The following is an 11,174-nucleotide window of genomic DNA, read 5'->3' as shown; positions in this document are numbered from 1 at the left end:
AAATATTTTGTAACAATGTCAGACGTGCTTCTGGCAGGTTCAGCTATAAATTTAATTAATTTGTTTGTTGTAAAAGTAAAAATTTCTTTGGAAAATTCCTATACATTTTTTCTTAGATATATCTTTTAATAAAGTTCGAAATATTCGATTTTATGAACTTGTTACATATTCACTAGTTCAAATTTTTGATTCATCTTATGAAATATATTATGTTACATATAAAACCAACATTTCTAAGATTCCAAAAAAAAAAAAACAAAAAAAATAATAAAGCTTTTATTTTGCCGATACAAAAGAAATATTGGAACGACCATTTATACAAATTTACTTTAATTGTAATTGAATTTGCTTTCAGCCCTATTACTTACAGATATATATATTCTAAGTAAGATGGGGTTTACAATTATATATTAAAGTAAAAACAACTTTTAAAGATAAAGGTCTGCTACAAAAAACTTCTATACTCTAACAAACGCCATTCGCTTAATTTCGCAACTCGATTTACATTTGCCTTCTTCTCTTGTTGCATAAATGCCTAAAAGTGTCCAAGCCACTATAATTTGACGTTATTAATATATCAATAATTTGAGGTTGCTTACCTCGGTATTAGATACTGTGCTCAGCTAAAATACTCGCAGAGCCTACAATTAGCAAATACTTGCAGATATTGAGCGCTGATGAGGCTTATATTCCCAGACTTACTGCTAAACAGCAGTGCGGCTTTAACGTTGAATATAGAATAATCTTAGTTGTGTATGAAAAGAATTGTTCGAGGTTTCTATATTTTATTACGAATTCCAAACGATTTTAAGTTTTAAAATTCTGTTAGGTATGTCGCACTGACAGGTGCTGAGATTTGATGTATAACATAGCTACTTGCCACCTGTACAGAAATTATCAGTGGTAGTAGGTTTTAAGACACATTGATTTAGATTTTATAATAGTATTATCACTTTAAACTTTGAACTGCTATAAGTTATAAACTGGTGATTATACTGTGACCATATATTGCTAACTGACAGCTGTTTCTGTGGTTTCCAAACGTGCAGATGTAATTACATCATACTTTATTTATGATAAATGTGTTTTTTCTATTATATTGTTTTTTTTTTGGTATATATAAAAATATATTTCATTTAAATTAAATTAATTCCAGTCTTAAACAGTATTACTCACTACTTCGCATTTTAACATTTTATAACATCTTGCTACTCAAATCATATCTCAAGATTGGCAATATGATAAAACATGCTTTTATGGCAATCTGCATAAAAGTAGCTTGAAACACATATCGCAACTTCATTCAATATAATATGTATAATATATAAAATAAAATATTCTACTAAGTAGTTTGCGAGTTTATCAATTTCATATCAATTTTTCCCTTTCCCTTAAACTTTTTAAGCCAATTAAAACTGCACAATTGGTAAAGAGGGAGACTACATTGCCGAAGGCAAAGTGTGAAAGCTGAAAAATGTCCTATAAATTAGCGAATACCTAATCTTTTGGTCATTAATATGCATTATATAAATGTATAGCAACTCTCAATATAAACTTAAACAATAATAAAATGATTATATAAGTAAAATAAAAAAATTACAAATAAATAAAAGCAGAAGAAATATATACAAATTTGACTTGAACTGTACTTTAAGTTAATCGCATCGCATGATATCGGAACATTAATTAAAAGGAAACTAATACACTTTTATGAGTCGTGTTAATTGAATTATCGCGTTTGTGCTCCACTTTTGTATTTCTTTCCACTTTTTATAAAATTTCCTCACTGCTACTTACATTACTTTTATATATTTTTTACTTTTTTATATAAAAAACTTCTTTTGTTTTTGTAGGAACGCTGATAGTGACCGCCCTATTAATAAGATTACACATAACATAAGTATGTACGAATACATTTTGCATTTACTGCTTGTATATATAAATTATCTTTATATACTAGTACGTTTTCAATCTGCTGCTGCTCTAGTAGTATATAGAGTATCGACTTGCAATTGCTTATATGTGGAAATTGCATTGAATCTACACTGATAAACGCTCACTGGCAGGCGGCTTGCAAAAACTGAAGCGAGCGCAACCCGTGTTTCTCGCAATACTTGGAATATTTTTTTCTATTAAATCTTCTGGCTTGCTTTGATGTAAAAACAGAGTACTCATGTGGGCTTTAAGTGCAGCTATAAGCCTTGAGCAAGAAGTTATATGGTTAAGTTGTATACAACACAAACAAAAAAAAATTAACAAATAAGTGAATAAAAAAAATTATATACAAAAGAAAGAAAACATTTCAAATTTCGTAATTCTCAATTCATTTTCGTCAGTGTAATTCAAGCCTTATTTGCTGCACACGTTCCTGTAGTTGTGGGTTACATACACTTGGAGCTCCTCTGTCCTCTGTCCTCTGTGTGATGTCGAACCGAATTTTCGTTCATTGTTGCTAAAATAATTAGTTGTTTATTCTTTTATACATTTTATTTTTATTTTACTTATTATATTATTTTATGGTGTTTATTTTTATTTGAGATTGTCACGAGTGCATTGATGCCAAAACAAACATTTGTAAGGCCTTATTGAGCAACAACATAAACAAAACTTGATAGTTGTGGACATTGAATCATAAGCAAATAAGAAGAAATAAAAGTACGTTCCCCCCTTTTTTACATTTTTTGCATTTTGTAAACTAATATGGGTAGTAAAGATAAGCAGAAGAATTTGAACAAAACGAAAGAGGAATAGTAGTAGCCTTGCTTTTGTCTCGAACAGTCTCTGACTAAGACAACCAAATTTGGAAATTAACCTCTATGGAGACATGTGAGCTGGAACAAGCTCAAATTTCATCCCGCATTCATGTTCATAAAGAAAAGAGTTGTATACATTGTATGCCTTTATGTATACAAACACATACCGCAAAGTGGATTATTAAAAAGGTTTTCAATTTTCAGTTTTCAGTTCATAAATGCTTATTACAAAATGACAATAATACATATAATATATTTCAAATATAAATTATAAAGATTCTAGTGGTTAGATAATATTAGGTAAAATAAGAAGTATTCGCAATATTTTGACACTATAGATGGTGTATGTACCCTTATGTATATATTAGTAGTGTGGCACAATTAATTTCTTTTTAACAGTCATTTATATATAAAACTGCATTGTATATATAGATATACCTATATACATATATATCATTTAAAAATCATTTTAAAAGTATCATTAAGGTACGTACAATATGAATTTAATCAAAGCTAAAGAAGGTCACAACATCACTTAAACCAAAGAGCTCAATTTGACACTGTCAGCTGTTTTGGGACTCGACCAAATTCTTTCCATTATAGTACTTATAATGCCCTTGCAGATTCTATATCTATATCTTACGATTTCATAAATTCTAGTGAATGGCTATTTACACTAGATTGTTCAATCATCTATTGTACAAGCACAATTGGATCATAACAAAACGTTCCAATTGATGTTATTTTCCTTTGAGCAGGTGCTATTTTCCTTTATTATAGTTTACAGTAGATTTATCGCATTATAGCCCTCAATAAACAGTGTTCTTACTGTTACTACATCAATCCATATTAACGAAACCTTGCTAACAAAAGTGATTACGAAATTTTCTATCCGAAAGGCAACATTTTGTTTTAGTTAACTTACGAATATTAATATTTTAATAAGCAAGCTGATGTTAGTCTGGTTGTTGGGTTATAGTTTTACCCTTGTCTTTACAATTTCGTCAGCTACATTGTTGCCTTTAACGTCCCTGTGTTCAAAAACCTGGCATTAGTTTTATTATTTAAGTGTTTTTGAGAGAGTTGCTGCGAGACGTGTTTTCTAATAACCGATACAAAAATGTTTCCAAAAAATAATAATATTGTAAGACTAGTTAGTATGAGTAGTAGTCATTAAGTATATTATAAAAAAAATAATAATTTAAAATATTGAATTAAATGTAATTGTTATTTGACCTTATTTGAATATAGTCTAAAATATATTCAGCGTTTCCGAGTTATATAACATAAATGGTTGAGAAGATTGCTTGGTCCATGAAAGAAAACGATCATTTGGGAGTGTGGTTGCCTTTTCAGTTTTCAGTTTTATCTCCATGAGATATAGAAATGTGAAAGATCTACCTAATATTAAAAACGTTCGGACAAAAAAACGTTTACTCTATACACAAAGTATAGTATATTAAATATGCCTAATATTTGGAAGTTGAGAAATACTAGACCTCTCCTCGTACCGCGTTTCTATTTTGCAGCCATTCGTTTTCAGTTTTGTGCTTCAAACCGTGTTGAATTTCTTTCGAGAACATTGGTACGGCTATGTTTAGTGAGTACATACATTTTGATTTGAGTATAGTTTTAGAATGTTAAAAGCTTATAATATTAAACTGATTTGTTGCTTTATGTCTTGTAGCTATTCTTGTCGCTAAAAGATTGACAGAAAACCGAACAGGTACTACGTTAAAGACGAGGCTGCAAAAGGTGGTCATAAGACCCCAGTCTCATTATAAACTGATTAATATTAAAGTTAATATTAAAAAGATATTGTAGATACAAAATATTCACTGAGACTCATATTTACTCCACAATATCTTTACTTTTTTTCAGAAAATAATTTCTTTCTCAATAATCACATTGAAGATTGCATGTTAAGCACATCTATTTTAAACATTTTCTTAAATATCCACTAAAAACATGTAATTTTACACTCCCTCGTGTTAAACTGTTTGATAGTGCCGATTATATCATATTTCCTTTGAGATACCCAATACGCACACCAAACGACGACAAAGCTGCCATATGCATAAGCTGCGTATGTAAGTAACTGCAAGTTCTGAAAGAAATTTAATTCGACATATGAGATATGGAGGTGCAGTTAAGCGAACAAGTGTAATAAACCAATTCCAACTAAAAATATTTGAGTTGCTAACGAGACAACTTAATTAAAAGTACAGCAACAAAATTGTTTTATTGCAAAAAGCGGTTGCATTAAGTTACATATCAGCCATGCAACCAAAGAGGGAATGGGGAAACTGCTGAGGAAAAATTATTATGAAAGTACGAGTATCAAATAATAAAAAATCATAAAATCTGATATTTGGCCAATGAGTTTTATGCTGAGTTGCAGTTGTTAGTTGCTTGTAGTTAGTATTCATTATGTTCAATAAAACAAAATTGTAAAAATGCAATAAAAGAGTTTTGTTTAGTTGAGTACTGAAATGGTTAAATCAAATTATTTTATGGCATACCAAATTGCATTGCAAAATTTTTATAACTTCCTTCGGTGTTGGGTCCTATGCAGACTTAGAGTGAGACATAAGCGAAGTATAATAAAACATATCTTTCCAATGTAGTCTGGTGTATATATATATAATATATAATATTTATTTTAAATAAGTATATATTTATTACATGCTTGTTGTTTATTCTTATGACAGCGAAGATATAAAAGACGAAAAAGAGTCAAATGGTTGATTTGCTAAAAATAAATTTGGAACTAAAAATAAGTTGAAAACGGCTTCAACATTTTTTATGTGGTTAAGGTAAATTCTCAACCAAATTGCATAAATATTCGACCAAAAAATTAATAAAAAAAATATATAATAAATTTAATACGCATTTGCAAGTGCTGCACTTGAGCTGCAGCACTCAAAATGCAACTGACATGGCCTGTGCTTTTCATTGCATTGCCTTTGGTATTGCATAAATTTCAATATGAAGTACATAAATAAATGTGCTGGAAGATATATATAGCTCCTCGCAATGCACTTCACATATATAATCAAATATTGCTGTTGCCACTACTTACAAGTTGCAACTCGCATCCACTGCTGCTGTTATTGTTCTGCTGGCGCTGTTGCGCACTTGTGCTATTGCAATTCAAAGTATGCAAATATTTATTTGTTGACGGCGAAATGCAAAAAATGTACGTGCATAAATGCAAAAGTATGAATTACAATGTGAATTCGAAATGACAATGCATGGAAACCACCCATTGCAGCTTTAACCAAATAATACAACAACAAAAACAATAATAAAATATTTTCAATGAAATATTATCAATTGCAAATATGTTTAATAATTTGTTGAAAATATTTCAGAGTCTTTAGGAATTTTTCAAAAGTTGGAAAGTTGAAAATTATTTTAAGTAAAGAAACATATTTGCTGCTACCTCATAATAACTACCGCACAGTCGGGGAACTGCTGTTCACATCACATTGAAATGTTTTAATAATTCAACATATAATATAGTTAGAGACAAACTGACAGACAGACACACTACGGCCACATAGGTTAACACGTACTTGTAGATACTTTTTCCTTTTTTCACTTCATTTCGGTTGACATGCACATACACCGACATTTGCATGTGAGTTGCTAAGCCGCCTGTTAACGTTTTTTTTGTATGCAAACGTTAACACTGAAAATTCAGTGAATAAAAAAAAATTATTTAAAAATTTCATAAAAATTATAATTATTATAGAAGAGGAAAAATTGAATATTAAACGGCAGATCACAACTTGCGGCAACTGTCATGCATGTGACATTTGATGAGTGTTTTCCTTTTAACAATTTTTCGGATATTTGAGCGCAAACAGTTTCTTGTGGTATTAACCATTATTTGTAGTTATTTTTTTCTTGGACTTGTTGGAAAACATATTAAAGTATGCAGTATTCATACTAAAATGTTACTTATTACCTTTCTTTATACACAAAAAAAACAAAAACAAAAACTAGAAAAAAAAATTGAAACCAAAAATATTGAAAAAAAAATTCAGCACGTCATTTGCTTATTAAAGTCTAAATTTTGTAGTTTAGTGTAGGTAGGCTTGCGTGCTTCACACAACTCTTGTCTAGTCGTTGCGATAATTGATGATAAATGTTATATAATTAGTACAAAAATAAAAAAAAATATTAAATTTTTGGTAGGTATTTACAACAAAAAAATGATTAATGTTAGAAAAGGTGAACTATTTTTAACTCACACTAAAATTGGTTGTTCCAAATGTAGAGTAGAGTAAAGTGGTTGAATTGATCAAATTAAATGATTATCAAATTTTAGAAATATTCTTTTACATTTAATTTAATTCTAGATATACAAATAAATGGTTTAAACAATCAAAATTACATGAATACGTTTTGGCGAAAGACGTGCGAAAATTTTTAATTTACAAGTCGTTTACCTGAGATATCTTAAAGATTTTTTTTAACATCAATATATCATCCAATGAGTTAAAACAATCCTTTAATAGCCCAGTCAACAAAAGCTAAGTAAATATTTTCACGTCAGGATAACATGACAACATTATATATACACCAAGCATTGAGCATTGAATTAAGTAGCCTACATAAAGATAATGTAACTGCAGTAAGTCAGAAGCCTCTATGTTGTCAAAATTTTCTATTAAAAGCAACATATTACCCTATAAATTAGTTTTGAAACCGATCTGGTTTTACAGCATTAAACTTTGGGGAACTATTCCACTCTCAAACGTATAAATATCACCTTATTTGCAGTCAAAAGCTTTCTGAATTATTTGACATTTTTCGTGGAAAATTAAATACTTATTAATAAAAAGATCCTGATCTAAACTTGCAGCTCTGAACTTTTAAAAACTATTGGAAACTCAAAAGACTAGAAATTACCTCACCTGCAGTCAAAAGTTTTTTAGGTTATTGGTAACACACGTTGGATGTTGCTACCGGACAGTTACGTTGAGAATCACGAGTCTGCATAGAAAGACAAGAAACTAAATTAAGTTGCCTGTATGGACTTAATAGGCGGTAGTCAAAAATTTGCATTAAAAATAAAATAATTATTTATAAAATCATCTTTAAATCGCTCTTGCTGAATCGGAAATAAACTTTGAGGAATAGCTGTAAACTTATATGTGAAAATATTACATCGTATTTAGTTAGAAGTTCTCAGAATTATTGGTAATACATCTGGTATGTTAGTACGGCACAGTTACATTGAAAACTATGACTGCACAGTAAAAAAAGAAAGTGAACTTAGTAGTCTTTATGGGCTCATATTGCAAAATTCATAATTTTAAATAAAATTAAATAAGTTAATAAATAGTCTACAAAATGGTTTTGCAACTGAGCTGAACTTACGATACTGAACTTTGAGAAATTGCTACAAACTTAAATGTCGAGATAATACTCCATTTGGAGTCAAAACTTTTCAAAATTATTGCGATAACAGCTGTGGGTCTACATTATAAGGAAAAAAAATTAAAAATAGATCACAGAAACACATTTGAGAAACTACCATGTATGGTAGACATATATTATTCATATTATAAATTCCCGTAAGAGTTAGAATTTTTATTAAGAGAGTATAACAGTTTGATATAATATACGTAGTATATAATATAATATAATACCATACACTCAAAAACTTTTATAAGAAAATGCATGTCTGACAGCTAGTGACTTACAAACATAACAAAAAATCATTATAACAAATTTATTAAAAATATTCTTCACATATTTTATCTTAGTGAAAAGTATCTTATAAATATTCTGGCCTCTTAACGAAAACCTCAAAACATAAAAAAATGAAAAGTCAATTAAGAAACCTATCAAAAGTGCAACAAAGAAACAAGTGAAGTTTTTCCGAATTTCGACATCAAAACGGGCAACAGCTCCACACGTATCCATTAAAATTTATTTTACAACTCAATTAAATTTTAAGCACTACCAACACTTAACTTTACGAGAACTGCGACGCCCCCTGCACCACCTATTCTTAGCAATTACAACAAAATAAAGACTTTGATAGACACTCCGATGAATGCAACTTCCATTCAAAAATAAACGCATTTCTTCAAGACAAATCAAAAAAAAAAAAAGAAAAAATTGCAAACAAAGAGTACAACTGAAATTTTTATCAAAACAAAAATGCATAACAATTTTGTATCAAAAAACTTAAACAAAACCAAAAAAACAAAAAAAAATAAAAACATAAAAACTGCAACTAATTATGCATGTTGCATACACTTGAGGTGGTACAGTGCTTCTAATGCAACAGCCGCAACCGTTTTAAGAAGAAAATAAATTATATAAAAAACAAAATAAAAATATAAAAAAAAATTAGTTTACATAAAGATGCAAATGCAACAGCAACATTTTGAGAGCAACAACAAAATACCAGCACAATGTTATGGTATGAATTTTTTTAAAGCAATAAATATCAACTTCATGGATGCGTTGCAACATATAAGAAAACGAGAAGAAAAAAAACAAAAAAGGCACTCTTGACAGACTAACAGACTATCTATCTGCATAGATGAAAGAGGCAGAGATGTTAGGACGGACGGGCTGACGGACTGACGAGTATTGCGAAATGCATTTTAAAAGTTACCACAACAAATAATGAAATATTTAACATAATAATAAGCCAACGCGTATAAAAAAATGTTGCAACTTCGACGAGTTCAATGCAACTCCAAAAGCACACAAACGCACCAATAAACATTGACTCGATAAATTTATTTAGGCGAGTCTTATTTTTTTTTTTGTTTTTTTGTTAAGTACTTCGATTTGTGTTATTTTGTTGGCTGTTGCACTTGTTGCTGCATTTGCATTACAACAATGCCGAGCAGCGCACATCCCATATATCGAACAAGCGCTCATTTAATCGTACAGCGTGTGAATTTTAATTAAAAATCTTGTAGATAATAATTTTCTAATTTTCTATGCACTTCAAAAATAACTGTTGCACAAAGCACTTTGCTGGTTGGATTGCGCGCATGCCCATGCTCATGCTCGTGTATCTATGCTGCATATGCTGAGCGCGCACTTAACAAATTTACGCGCTTGCATTCGAACAGCGGGTCGGCCAACAGTTAAGCAGCGCAGGAATGAAGCGTTAAATGTATGTTGGTCGGAAGGGGGCCCCAATGTTGCCTTATGATGAACGAGTGTAAAATAGTGAATATAGAATCACAGCCAGCAACTCCTCCTCTTCGTAAAGTGGTTACCTTAGTTAATACTCGTTCAAGAATGCACTTTTATACGGTCAAGGCGTATGCAGCGATTGCGCAACACGCCAGTTAATATGTACACAACACATTCTACACTTTTCCGAGATTTATTATGTTGCTACAATTTAAAAAACTAATTTCTATGTGGGTAAACTTGTGCATTTGCAGCAATTTTGTTTATAAACTTAATTATATAGAATGCGGGCTGCTAATTAAAACTGAGTACCACACAGGCTCACCCGAAAGTTGCTCTCGAAAACCACAGCAAAGTATTTCGCATTAATGCCATCGAGCATAATTTATGCAAAAATTTTTAAACTTAAAACCGCAAAATAAGAAAAAAAATGAATTAATAACATATTCAGTATAAGAGTGAATAAATTATTAACAATCATTTTTTTTTGTTTTCATAGCAAATCGGTATGCAATTAAAAAGGAGTTACTCATACGTGCCGTTGCCAATTTTGCTGAGTCGACCACAAATAAAACTTTGGTTGCAAAGTAGTGACAATACACGGTCGTTAATTATATTTTAATTAAAATTGCAGGATTACAATTTTAAATTGGAAATAAATAATTTGTATTGGCTTTAGTTGCACTTTATTAAAGAAAGCAATTATTAAAGAATTGCTGTTCATATTCTACATATTATTAGTTAATTATTTATATAATCCGTACTCCTATCAAAAGCTCACTAAGTTTTCTAAGTTATTTCTGTTACATTCTATTGATTTAAAACTAATAAAGTGATTTACCAGTTTCGTATATATGCATCAATATAATATCTATTAAAAGTACAATGAAGAAATGGACAAATCATAGTATAGATTAATAATAGTGAGATAGGTTTTCATTCTAACGGATAATCTAATACAAAGAAAAAAGTATTGTTAAATATCTGAAATCCGAAAGTATTTAGTAGGTAGATCTATTCAAAGTGAATAAATTTTCGCAAATTCAGAAACGGTGGACTTACAAAATAAAAAATGACTTAAAAAATTGTGATCAACAATAACTACTATAGACTGACTACTAACTATATTACTTAGATGAAAATAATGGTTTAATTCGTAGTCCTCTACTCCTCACTAATGCAAGAAATTCCAAACTCTAAAGTAAAAAAAAAAACATTTTAAATCTTACTAAATTTCAACTT

This window comes from Teleopsis dalmanni, chromosome 1 (genome assembly GCF_002237135.1).
Source record: "Teleopsis dalmanni isolate 2A chromosome 1, ASM223713v2, whole genome shotgun sequence".
NCBI lineage: Eukaryota > Metazoa > Arthropoda > Insecta > Diptera > Diopsidae > Teleopsis > Teleopsis dalmanni.
Note: the sequence above shows the minus strand (reverse complement) of the source record.